The sequence below is a fragment of the Physella acuta genome, unplaced genomic scaffold (assembly GCF_028476545.2).
Source record: "Physella acuta isolate Inbredline_101_S28 unplaced genomic scaffold, ASM2847654v3 ptg002122l, whole genome shotgun sequence".
Taxonomy (NCBI): Eukaryota; Metazoa; Mollusca; class Gastropoda; family Physidae; genus Physella; species Physella acuta.
In genome coordinates, this window is record NW_026733623.1 from 36,258 (window position 1) to 49,715 (window position 13,458).

General features: G+C 37.1%; 1 long non-coding RNA gene across 1 annotated transcript; it reads right to left on the reverse strand.

The window, feature by feature from the left end:
• Window positions 1-11,357: 11,357 nt before the first annotated feature.
• LOC131932262 (uncharacterized) lies at window positions 11,358-13,160 on the reverse strand. Its single transcript, XR_009384529.1, has 3 exons — window positions 13,008-13,160; window positions 11,683-11,858; window positions 11,358-11,481 (listed from the first exon to the last, which is right to left on the reverse strand). It is a non-coding gene; the product is annotated as an uncharacterized LOC131932262 (long non-coding RNA).
• Window positions 13,161-13,458: the final 298 nt, after the last annotated feature.

Here is a 13,458-nt window from a genome sequence, read left to right on the forward strand (position 1 = left end):
TTCTTTGTTTCTTTGTTTGTGGCAAATCATGTAACCCACTTCTAATGCAACGATTTTGTTCAAATTTCCAGATACTTTCCACTTCGATGACAATACAAGTTTATTTATGTTTTAATTTAATTAGATGTTTAATTAGTCCATAAAAATTAATTAAACGGTTTCGAAACTAAGAAGAGTTAAAAACTAAAAAATAACTCGATAGATTACTATATCCAATAACAGATAGGGAGATAACTAGCTGGACGCGATCACCCTAACAGCTGTGGTTCACGAGAAAGTTTACAATCGTAGAGCCGGCCGATTCAGGAAGGCTATTAGAGGCAGATAATGAAGTGTTTAAAGGTTTTGAAACTAATGGGAGGTAACAAGATAAAGAACTTCCTGTCGTCTGTAAAATATGGTAAGGACTTTATAAATAAAGTGTTTTAGGTTACTTGGGGTTGTGTTCAGTGCATTATGTTGTAGTGACACGCTTATTCTTCTTCTTCTTCGTTCTTAATTTATAGTGTTGGAAGGAATCGAGTCTTATTTGCCAGAGGGTTTGAACTCGAGATTTTTTCGAATTTATCAATCATGAGCTTTTTACCGACTCGACCACGCCTCCATCACAATTAAGGATACATGTCAACTGTCTTTGCGCCGTTGAGGCCATTGACTCCGATTTCAGCCTGCTTTTCTTTTTGGATTTGATTCCATAGCCTTTGTCCAACCAAGAACAAACTACAAGGCAGCAGTTGTTTTATCTTGGAGTTGTCTCTCCTAGAAGAGTGGCTTTCTCCAGCTAACGAGCCTCATCTGCCTGAGGGTTCAAACTCGAGACTTTTTGGTTTAGCAGCCATGAGCTTTACCGACTCGATCACGCCGACCCCGACACGCTTCTGACTATGTGAGCTTAATTTCTTGACAAGGCTAATACTTTTACATTAACATACACTAAGTTTGGACACATCGATTGTGTTCAATAAATATTTGCTAATTAACTTTGGCTGTTATAAATTTAAGGAATTAGTGTATAATGTTTAGATACACAATTCGTTCTACGTAACTACTACACATATGTTGCGAAATTCAATTGCTAATATGTATTTACTTAGTAGTTATTTATTTGTTTGTTCTATGTTTATGAATTAAAAATATGTAGCATATGTAATTGTATTTTGACACATTATTGTTGTTGTTTCTAGAAATTACAATGCACATTAAGTTTTTTTTTTTCTCTATGCGAGTCCCGACTTCTAGGAATGCTTCTCAAATACATCAATACACATGTCTGGTTATTAGTGTTAGGTAAATGAAAGCAGCACAAAACAGAAATACTAGCATAAAATCTTAAAACTAATATTTATAAAAATCAATTAAAAGTAAGAAGCGAGCTTTTCTTTTTACTGCGCTATCTGAATTAACGTGGTGTTTTAAATGTAGCCTTGGAACATGTGACAATTCGCAAGAGTTTCGCACGATGTGTTAAAACATATTTGTAAGAGAAAAAAAAAGTTTTAAAAATATTTAATGTAGAACACCCTTTCAAAATCAGTGATAGCTCGTCATATCATCGCATTGCATTTAGCATTGCTTGTGGTCAAGCATATGTCTACGGGATATTTTTGAATCGTAAAATTACTCGGCGGCGCACGAGAGGTGGACTCAGTATATTTGCGAAGATGCCACTGTTGTGTCTTTTGATTTCTCCTATTATTATTACCGGCATATAGCCTTTTATTATCTTAAAACACTGGCCATACATTGAAGTTACATGTGTATAAAAGTAAAATAATGGCACTCATTTACAACTTTACTCAAAAATTACATTTCCAAAATCTAAAGAAAGTAAAATGCGTTACACGTATTAATAAACTTACTAGGCATACTGCCTAGCTTCGTTTAGGTTTAAAAAAACTGTTGATAATTTGAATGATTAATTAATTGGTAATTGGCTGATATGTGGAATGCTTATGGCTAAAGTCTAAACAGTCTAAGTAATTTCATGTCATGGAAACATTGGTGGATTATTCGCAAACTTATAACTCGCAAGGATATTAGAACTGCTAAGGCTTCCTTAATAGCATAAAAAAAAATTATATTAAATTACTTTCGCAATTACTTTTTACAATTTTAGTACAATACATAATTTAATTTATAACAAAATACCTATTTTAACGAATGCTATACTATGTGATTTTTGTTTCTTCATTTAAATAGTATTAAAATTATTTTTAAATTATTACTTTAAAAAGTAAACTCCCCTGTGCGTAACCCTAATGACGTAGTCTTTGTTTACTTTTTCAGAAACTATTGTTTATATAAGAAAATGCGGCTTCTAGACAAATCTAACGACACTAAGATTTCGATATGCAGCCCCCCCCCCTCAAACTTTCGATGTGCATCACCCCCCCCCCCCCAAGATTTCGATTTGCACCCCCCCCCCCCACTCAAACTTTCGATTTGCACCCCCCCTCCTCAACCTTTCAATTTATTTTTCCAACCCATTTTGGCGCCCCTCCCCAGCCCCCCCCCCCCCCCTTTGCTACGCTACTGCAGCGTCACTTATCGTCACAAAAAAAATTATCATTGACGTATTGGTCTAGAACCTGTGCCACCCGCATGCAAGCCGATTACACTAACAACTTAGCTATTTAACTCTGACGTCACAAATGAATTTTTATACTATAGTTTAATACTTTGAGTCTCCTTATGCAACTTGATTTACGCGCATATATCTAGATCTAAGTCTAGTAGTAGTCAATTTCAAATTAAATTTTATCTTTAATTAGCCAAAGAAAGATTAATATAAAATAATGAAGGTCTGAAATTATCAAGATCTAGATAGAATTATCTAGATCTAGATCCAGACCCCACATTCAAAAAGACGTTTTTTTATATTTTTAAAAACTCTACTAAACTCTACTTCACCTGCTTAGTCTCGGACATGTTTAAATTTTAAAAAAAAACAACGATTCCGGCCGAGCATGGCTCTGACCACACTATCACCTCATATGCTGAGAACACAGAAATAGGTGAACTCTACTTTACCTGCCCTGTGCCCCGCGAGGTCCTGATAGTCAACCGTATCATTCACATATATGCCTTAAGAAAAATAATTGAAAACATTGTTGTAAAAAGAAAATAAATCTTTTTACTATTACTAAAGTCATTGCTCTAAACTTTTTATAATTAATGTGTTTAATCTACCAATGAATATATTAGTAAATTAATTAACGGCGTTAAATTAGTTTGTAATTAACAGTGTGTTTAAGAAATAACAATATGTACCACCCAAAATCTTTTTTACAGCTCTACGTATAATGCAGATTCTCCCCGTTAATAAATCAGAAAAACAAACAAACAAAAAAATGAGTTGTCAAACGTCACTATTCAGTCAAATTTAAGCCATTGTTCTAAAACTTTAAAATTAATGGGGTTAATCTACCTATGAATAAATCAATAAATTAATTAACGGCTTTAAATAAATGTGTGATTAACAGTCTGTCTGCAATAAAAATTATTCTCTACCTACATACTATTTTACAGCTCTCCACATAGAGTAGAACCATTTACAATAGTCAATCAGACAAATAAATATATTCATATAAACAAACTTGAGTTTTATTAGTATATAGATAGATAGTTGTATATGAACATTTATATAAAACTGTATGCATTTCCCTAGACTGAATCCATTTTTTTCAAAAGTAATGTCCTTCTGTATGGCAATGAATGCAGGATAGAAACCACAACTTCCATCCGATCACTGGATTCTTTCCAAACTAAGTGCCTGCAAAGGATACCAGGCATTTACTGGCCAAATACCATCCTAAATTATAGATTACTAAGAATAATGCAAATGACAGACATCTCATAAGTAATTAAAAACAGATGACGCTGGACGCCTCCAGGAAAAAGAAAAAAAAAGGTAGGCTAGTGAGACCCAAAAAAAAAACACTGCTATTTTTAATTTTTCGGTACTTGTAAAAACACTACGGCTTTTTTTAATGCACTTATAGTAATCAATTTTAAAAGGCCAATATTTCAGTATATATTAAAACTTGTCTCGCGACAACTTCTGAAAGTAATACTTGTCAGAATTCTACAAGGTCTGAAAAATCGTACCCTTTTTAGTATGCAAAAGTTTCATAATCAACAATGGACTCAGTTATAAAATCTCCCCCTCATTTGGCAAGCTGACAAAGCCAGCGAGGCTTACAGTCTACATACTTAGTGTTGATGCTAGTGGGTTATCCCCTTCCCGTCCCACACTTGAACTGGTACAGCGTAACATGAAAGGAAGGCATCCAGTCCCACCTAACTTGTGCAGGCTAGGGCGCCCGCCCCTCCCCCTCGCTGGACTACCGGGGTCAGTCAGGGGTTAAGGTTCCTGAGGGTGAAGCTGGGGCCAGGAGAATGAATTAGGTCAGTTGAACGTTAGCCTCAGAAGCATGTAGACGTGCTTTGTTTTGTAAAGTGTGGTAGGGCTGGCTCCTAAGGCTGGCCGTTATTGATGTTCAAGATTATTTTCTATTTTATCCAAGACTAAAGTTTCAACCATTAAAATTAAGGAGCTGAAATTGTGTTTTTTTAACCTCTCATTGCAGTCATTAGCACCAACCATACTGATGACCATCCTAACATTTTGGCGGTGCAGCAAAAGTTATTCATAACATTTTGGCGGTGCAGCGAAAGCTATTCATATCACCTACTTTGTCCTTAACTCTTTTATGTTTGTGGTTGAGGTTGTAATAAGGGTTATGAATGTTTATGTTTGTGGTTGTAGTAAGGTTTAAAGTTATGTCTTAAACGTCGATGTTTGCACATACACATTAAATGGAAATTTAATGTATTCCAAAAACCTGGGTGGCTCTTAATAAACACACAAATCGCCGTCCTTTATAAATAAGTTTTTAACAAACGCCATTGCAGGGCCTGGCCGGAACGGCTACTTTATGCATAAAGTAGGCGCATTGTGTAGTTTTACAGATCACGTGTGACAGCTTGACTGACAGCTGATTGTGCAAGCTTGACGGGAATCTAGTGTTAAAGCTAGACAAGCTAGTAGTTTCATAACCTATCCATAACAACAACAAGGAAGAAAAAGCACTTTATAAATAGGACATCGAGATAGTGTATGATGTTTGTTCTAATCACGTTGATCCATTTTGAGAACTACATAGAGACGAAACTAATCGCGTCAATTGAAAGCTTCCGTTTTTGAGTTCGGTGAATTGCAAGATTCGCTTTAATTACATCTTGAACATTCTCAAACAGTTAGTTATGCAATTTTTAACATATGTCTACCTGTTTTTAATATAATTTATTGTTCGAAATAATACAAGTATGCTCAAAAGAAAGAAACAGAGGCAGATTATATCATTTTAAAGTAGGCATTGTTTGAATGGACACTCACACTGATACAAATACGTTAACTCATATTTTTCTTTTAGAAGTATAGTTATACAAGCCGTTATCGGCTATGCGTTGCTCCAATTATGTATAGCTATGTCCATATTTTAATATTAACGCAGATATGTTTCTTTCTTTACAAAACGTTTTAAGAAAAATATTATTAAAGATTATTACGTAAAGTACGTTGAAAACAGCAACTCGTACCCTTTGGCGTGATTCTAAAGATTAATCGCAGAAAATCCACAATAACACTGTTTGTTACACAAATATAATAACCATTTAAATCATTAAACAGAAAACATTTATTACTTACTTTCTCTTACCTGCAAACCACACCGCTAGGTTATACAATTAAAACAACAATAAAATATAGGTGTAGTATCTTATAAGAATATAAAGCATTTTACACAATTTCATTGATTATATTTTAGTATATATTAAAACTTTTTTCACGACAACTTTTTGATAGGGCTACAGGTCTGAATTATAAACAAGGTCCTAAAAATTGCACTATACTTAGTTTGTGAAAATTTAGGAATTTTGCATATTTTTGGCCGTAAACGTTTTTTTTTTATGAAACCCATCACAGTTCCCTCTAGATAAAAGTTGTCTTATTACATTAAGAATAAGTACTGTAAATATGGTGAAAATTATATTAAATTTTTAAAAAGCAGTAGGCTTTTAGTGTCAAAAGACTTCTGAGGCAAAAGAGGAAAAACAAACATAAACAATGTTAGGAAAATACCATATCTGTTTAATTTGTAAAGCCAGTTGAAAGCTTTGGGTGTGTCCGATAAGACGGAAATTACAATTAACGACTAAAGGAGTAATCCAGCTTTCCACAGATGTCAAAACCAGTATAAAGGCGGTTGTCAAACATTTCGTAGTGAAGTATAATTCTGGAAAAATATGTTTTTTTCATAAATACGGTCGTAAAATTAATTTTAGAATTTTTTTCTCCTTTAAGTTCTTATTTTCTAAATTTAGAAATGGACAAGAAATGCAAAAATGCAAGAAACCCATTATCACGAAAATTTGAATTTCGCCTATTTTTTTCTTCCGCATATCCCCATAAGAATTTTTATAAATAAGCTTATAACTAAACTTAAACCTAAATTTCAATCAAAATGTGACATACTCTACCCGGGTCTAGACGTTAACCACCCCTAACCCCAACCGTTAATTACCCCAGATCAATTAAATTTTCTCAATTATCATCCTGCGTAATGACCACACTACAGAACAAAAATTATACCAAGCTATCCATGTCTTTCCACAGAGTCATCTATCAATCTCTAAACAGTAGGTTTTTGTTTTTACTTTCATAACCATAACCAAAGCCATTACTATTACCACAACCAGTAGTATTTTACAAGTCTCTGCCACGCCAACCCCTATTTTTTGGATTATGTTGGGCAAATATGTTTTACAATTTTTATAAGTTAACTTTCCATATTATTTCGCAGCGTTACCACCAGACATAAAACAAACAGAGGTTTCTTTTTCCATGGATATGCAGCGTGTGAGACCTCTGATGCCCAGCTGTATGGACCAGTCTTTTACTTTCTCGTGTATAGAGTATAGAAGTAGTATTGTAATCGTGCACAAAAATCACATTTTGACAGTTTTCATCGTTTTACACCTCAAGGGACTAATTTTAATCGGGTAAAAATTATAAAGGCAGATTTATAAAATTTTTGGCGTTCTACGCGTAATCGAGTCGGGAAAACTGGGCTTTGCAATTATTTCCGTGTGTGTGTGTGTGTGTGTGTGTGTGTGTGTGTGTGTGTGTGTGTGTGTGTGTGTGTGTATGTATGTCTGTAAACACGATAGCTTAAGTACCGTTACGGCTAAGTTGATAAAAAAATTTATACTGTATTATTTCAAATGTGTAGTCCTGTATCAACTTTTCGGCGAATTCAGTTAAACGAAAGTGGAGCTTATTCTACTTTTAATTTTTCAAAAGCCTATAACTTCAGAACTATATAAGATATATGAATGCAATTTCACATAGTAGTCTACTATCTACTTTTCTACCACCTATAAAATTTTGAGTAATTTCCGTTGGCAGGAAATAGTAACTCACGCTATTTCCGATTTCTTAAAAAACGCATATGAATGTATAAAGTACTAATAATAGTCTGCACTATTATACACATATTGTTTGACATTCACTTGGTGCGCAATTCTGTTTTTTTACGAGATTCTATTCTATTTTTTTAAGTTTATATATATATATATATATATATATATATATATATATATATATATATATATATATATATATATATATATATAAAGCAATGTATGTCTGCGTTGGGGACAGACTGACTGACTGGGTGACTGTCTTTTATAGAAATACAAACTCCTGAACGAATCGGGTTCGTTTTTTCAATACTGGTGCATTACAACACTGGAAAAGTTTGAGCGCATCTTTCTAGCTAAAATCAGTGGAATTTTAAATGGTTTTCAATTTTTAAAATATTTGCTAAGGCCAAAAAGATTAACTTCAAAACTAACCCTAAACGTCTAAAAATAAGAACCACGCCAACCATAAACACAAACTCAAACAAAAACCCTAACCCTCACTACAACCAATAAACATTAACACAAAAAATAAACATCAGTCAACCCTCAACACTTTTTGAACCACAACCACAAACAAACGGCATCTCGGAAAGTGTCTTTCGGGAATTGGGCGTAGACCTGTTAAGAATAGGTCAGGGATAGGTATACGTGTAAGTAATGGTATTAGTATATGTATAGGAATATAATATATTCCTATACATATACAAATACCTTTACTTATATTATGTATTAGTATAAGTAAATGTATGTGTGTATGTAGATGTAGGTACTATTGTAGGCGCAGGAGTTTACGTTTATGTTTATATTTGTTTTTTTATTGTGATTTTAATTGTGATTTTGATTTTGATTTTGATATTGATTGTGATATTGATTGTGATACTGATTGTGATTGTGTTTAAATTTGTTTTTATGAAGTTGTTTTTTAGACGTAGAAGTGCGAACAGAAGAATATGTTATTGTCTATGTCTCTATGTTTTAATGTTTATAATTGTGTTTGTGGCTGGTTGTGGTTAGTATTAGATTAAGGTTGAAAGTTAGGTTTAGGATTTACCTATTTACTATATGTCCATATAGACATTAAACGACAAATTAAGATATTCCCAAAAACCTGGCAGCGCAGGGTATGTGATTCCTTAATAAAAACTCAAGTGAAGTTTCTTTACAGACAACTTTTTTACAAAAGCCAGTGCATATCCTGATCGAAACCGTTAGTCGTCTATGAGGAAGTCATGTTAATATTACACTAAATGTAACATTTAAAAACTAATCTGATAAGGCCAGGAAACTTGTTGTTTCTTTTACAGACTTTTTAAATATTGTAACTTCTTTATACTTACTATTGACATCATCGTCAACAGTAAGGGTCAGGGTTATCTTATCAGTTGTTTGATGAAGTAGGCACACTAATAAAGGGCAGTAATGCGTCGTTTACAATTGATGATTGTACTGTAGTCAGTATAAAAATGCCAATGCTAGGGTAACAGTTTAAACAAGTAAAAATAAAAATTCCAGCCTTTGGGTTCATAGGAACCCAATAAAAAAACTTACATAGGTGTTCATAAGAACCAAAACTTTCACAAGGATAAATATCTTACAAAAACGGAAGGTTCATAAGAACCATCAAATTCACAAAAATGAAATTTTACAAAGGTCAAATTTTACAAAAATGAAACTTTACAAAAATCAGCCCACAGGGCACATTTACAAATCTAGCCTACTGGGGTTTTGCGCTCTCTGGTTGACCTGCGCAGAGGTATGCCGGGTACTGTGGGGTTACCAGATGCTCGGGGCCCCGGTATTTGGACTTTATAAACAACATGCTTGTAGCCTGGAGCTGCCTGTGATCCTACTTTTACAGGCCTTGGGGAGGGCGGTTGAACCCTGGGAGGCACATATCTCTTTAGTTGGGTGCTAGCCACCCTGCGGGTGCCAGAAGGACTATCCCTCTTTTTTATTGAATAGCACCCGCCGGTGATCGGGGGCACTTTGACCGCCACATATACGGTTGTACTGTACAGGTCTTCCACTTTGTGTCTGCCAAAGGGGTGCTGTCTCAACTGAACCAGGTCGCCTATGGCTAGTAGAGCGACTGGCCGATTTTTGACCTGCTTGTCCCTCCTGCTTGCCTCTGTCTGTGGTTTCTGTAGACTGGCTAGTCGTTCTGGCTGTGGGTAATCCCCATCACCACCACCCGGTGCCTTACTTAAGAATGGGTCAGATGGCCTCTGGTTCATCAGGTTGGTCCGCGTTGGCAGGATGTTGGGCCTGATACCACCGGCGGATCTGGGTGAAAAGGCTGACCCAGGAACTGCACCACATTGGGTCCTCCGATTGCCTGAACAGCAGACACGCGTTCTACAGGCATAAAGGTCCGCTCCATAGGACTAAGGGTTGTGCCTTTCTGTCCTGTCCTCTGTGCCACTCTCGGAGAATTGATCAGTGGGGCTAAAGCTTTTAGGTCTTGGAGCACATTCATACCGATCAGGCATGGTGACGGGGAGCCTCCCACTGGATCTTTGATGACAAGGAATCCCTTGTCACGTAGTTCCTCTTTGTTGATCTCCAGGTTTGTAACAAAGTAGCCATTGTATGGGATGGCCAACTCATTTGCTGCCCTCAGGGATTGGTGGGTGTCTGTCCGTAAAATGTCCCCGAGGCACTGTTTATAGTCTCAATGACAGTGCTGACCTGGAAGCCACTGTCTATGTCTTGAATGTGGAATGTTAGGGTGGGACAATTTCCAACAAGCTTGTCTAGGTCGTTGCCTGGAACTGACCTCTCAACAGTGGGACTTTGATCCGCTTTGGGCTCGTTTTTCTTTGCCATATGGCAATGACGGGCGAGGTGACCCCTCTGGTGGCAATTATAGCAGACCTTTGCTTTGACATCTGGGCGCTGGTGGGGTGCTTGGCGAATATTGGACAATTTGGTGTACCGTGTAAAGTGGGTCAACTTGTGAGCTTTTCGACTTTGTCCTCCAGCTTGGACCTGGACGAACATTTTTTACTTGGCCTGGCATTTATTGCTGCCACGTAGGCAGGTTCTGCACGAGGGTTTTCGTATCCTGCCCATCTGATGGCCGCATCTCGTATGGCCAGGAAGGGGATCTTAAGATCCTGGAAAACCAGCTCTTGTAACTGGCGTCTGACAGAGGCCTGGCTTAGGTTTTCCATAAACTGGTCTCGTAGAAACTCTGCATCAGTCTGGGGTACCAGAAGGGAGTTCTGCCTCGAGACCAGTGTCTTGAAGGCCCTGTTCAGGCGGTGGGAATATGCCCTCGCCGACTCCAGTTGGCCCTGTACAACCTTCTGGAACTGGGCCATAAGCTGAGAGACGCTCCTTTTTTTCTCCGTAGATCTGACCAAGGAGCCAGATCGTGCCCTCCGGGTCATGCTGTAGGTCATCGCCACTACAGCTCAGCTCCTCTCTGACCGCTTCTCCCAGGTACTGCCAGAGAAGGTCCTTCCTCTCTTCTGCTGAGACGTCTTTCCTGGCCATCCAGACGGACTAGACCTCTTCGACGAATCGGTCTACCTCAGAGCCCTGGCTGTCCCCATGCAACCTCCGGATGCGGGCCTCCCTGGGGGCCACGATGAAGATGTTCGTGGGTGCAACCTCCGCCATCTCGTCCAAATTGGGTGTTTAAACAATTCCTAGACTAAAGCACTGACCCCACTCGTGCTACCCATTTGTAAGCCCTGCTAGGGGGAGGGGATAACTATTATATTTCTCTACCCTTCCCCAGACTTTACTAACTGTCCGGTCAGTGCTACCGTGGTAGACCCACAGTGGTTAAATCTTATTCTTAACCTTAGTCTAAGAAACTATTAAAACAACAAAAAAACTTTAATAGTTCATGAAATTTATTTTACAAGAAAATTGGAACTAATAATTTAAAAAAAAGAATAGATCTGGATAAACTACATATACAAAAGAAAACAGAACTTAATGGAACAAAACACGACTAAACAAAACACCCAATTTTGGAATTCCGTCCTAGAAAGAGGGAAAATAGACAAATCAATTAAAATAAAAAAAAGGTTATATACAAGGCTCACATAAAATAAAATTTCTTAATGTTATATGCACATCCATAGTGACTAGCATAAACCAAACACCCTCCTGGGGATCAACAAAGATCACTACAGGAAGTGAAAGTCCACTATAATGGCATACAAAATGTGTAAAATTCATTACATGTAACAAACCCGACAGTCAGGCGTCAAACAGGGTCCACTGTCCGTCCACCCCATATTAATAGCACCACAGTCGCTGTGTGTGGAGTGAGGGGTGTCTTCGATAAGGGACCACCCCGAAAATTAATAAGACCACCGGCGCTGCAGCAGTTCTGACAAGCCATTCATAGAATCAACCTTTAACAGAAATTGAACTTTGACTTTTTTGTGAGATACGTCATCCGGCACATGTACTTTTAAACTTATCGCTGAAAACCTTAACTGAGTGGGAAACTCCCTAACCCCCCCCCCCCCCCCCCCCGAAACCTGCATCTCCCTTCTGCCTCCCTTGTATGTACAACTAGGTTGAAACAATGCGGACGGGCACGCCAGTTCAGTATAAACATTTTTTAACATTCCATGGTGATAATGGAGAGTTTGATGTCTATGATGGGATTTTTAAATCTGATTATTTGCATATTATGATGATGTTATGAAACAAATTGTAGATAAGAAATTTGGGTCAATATTTTGGCCAGCTATAATTGATCTCAAGAAGCTCATTAATGATTGCAAACTTAAAAGCATGAAAAAAATCAAATCTAAGTAAATCATGATAAAATTTAAAAAAAATGGGTTTGATTTGTGGTCACAAGGTCGCCTGTCCCACTGAGCGTTTACTGAAGGTGTAACCCCCCTTCCCTCCCCTCGAAGAGAGTCTACCGCCCCCACCCTCGAACGAAATTGAATATATATATATATATATATATATATATATATATATATATATATATATATATATATATATATATATATATATATATATATATATATATAGTAAGTAGTAAGTTTCCCTTTCAAACCTGACGGTCTATGGGGCAAGTGAAGTTGAGTTCACTTGTTTCTGTGACCATATATGTATATTTATATAATATACTGTTAACAGTGCCCCCCCCCCCCCCCCCGAAAAATTCAAGTGCCCCCTCCATGAGAAAAAAGTCTGGAAGAAACACTGGTAGCAATCGATGTTCCCGCTGCCCATATTTAACTCAGTTGTAGCCTAATGGCTGACGAAGGGGCCCTTTGATAATTTTTGCATAGGGGCCCGAAAATCCTAGCTAAGCCACTGGCTGTGAATATTACACTTACATCGGGTTACAGGCAGAATCCTAAATATTACACAAACATCCGAATCCAAAATTGACTTTACAATAAAGAAAAAGTCGGGCTGCCTCACGTGGTTTGGCAAACCACAATGGTGACAAGAAAATATGCATGTACAGAAAAAGTTAGCCCATGGCCAACAAACATAATAAAACAGGAAAATAAAAGGAGCAACTAACTTACCAGGCTATGTGGAAACAATACAACAAGGTTTAACAAATAGCAGATGGTGCTGTGCCGACTTCTGATGTTTCGGATGGTCCTGGCTCTGAACACACAAGAGCCTCCCGCATCCCCTGACATACAAAAGTGACTAGAAAACATCTGTCGGGCACTGACATCCACACACCTCGCACACTACACGTAAACAATATAGTCCCTAATTCACTGATAACAAACAACACATCACAAAACATAAGACAGAATTATACAAAAAGTACACTTAATATAATCACTGACAACAATATAAACAAAATATATACAAATTAGCCGTAGACAGCAACGTAAACAGTTTTACAGCGGCGCCATAATACATGAGTGCATAACTAAAAAGCACGAACAGCTTAATACATGAAACGAAACGATGCATTCGCCTTTTTAAGTTACAGATATAATACTAATAAAACTACAGCCG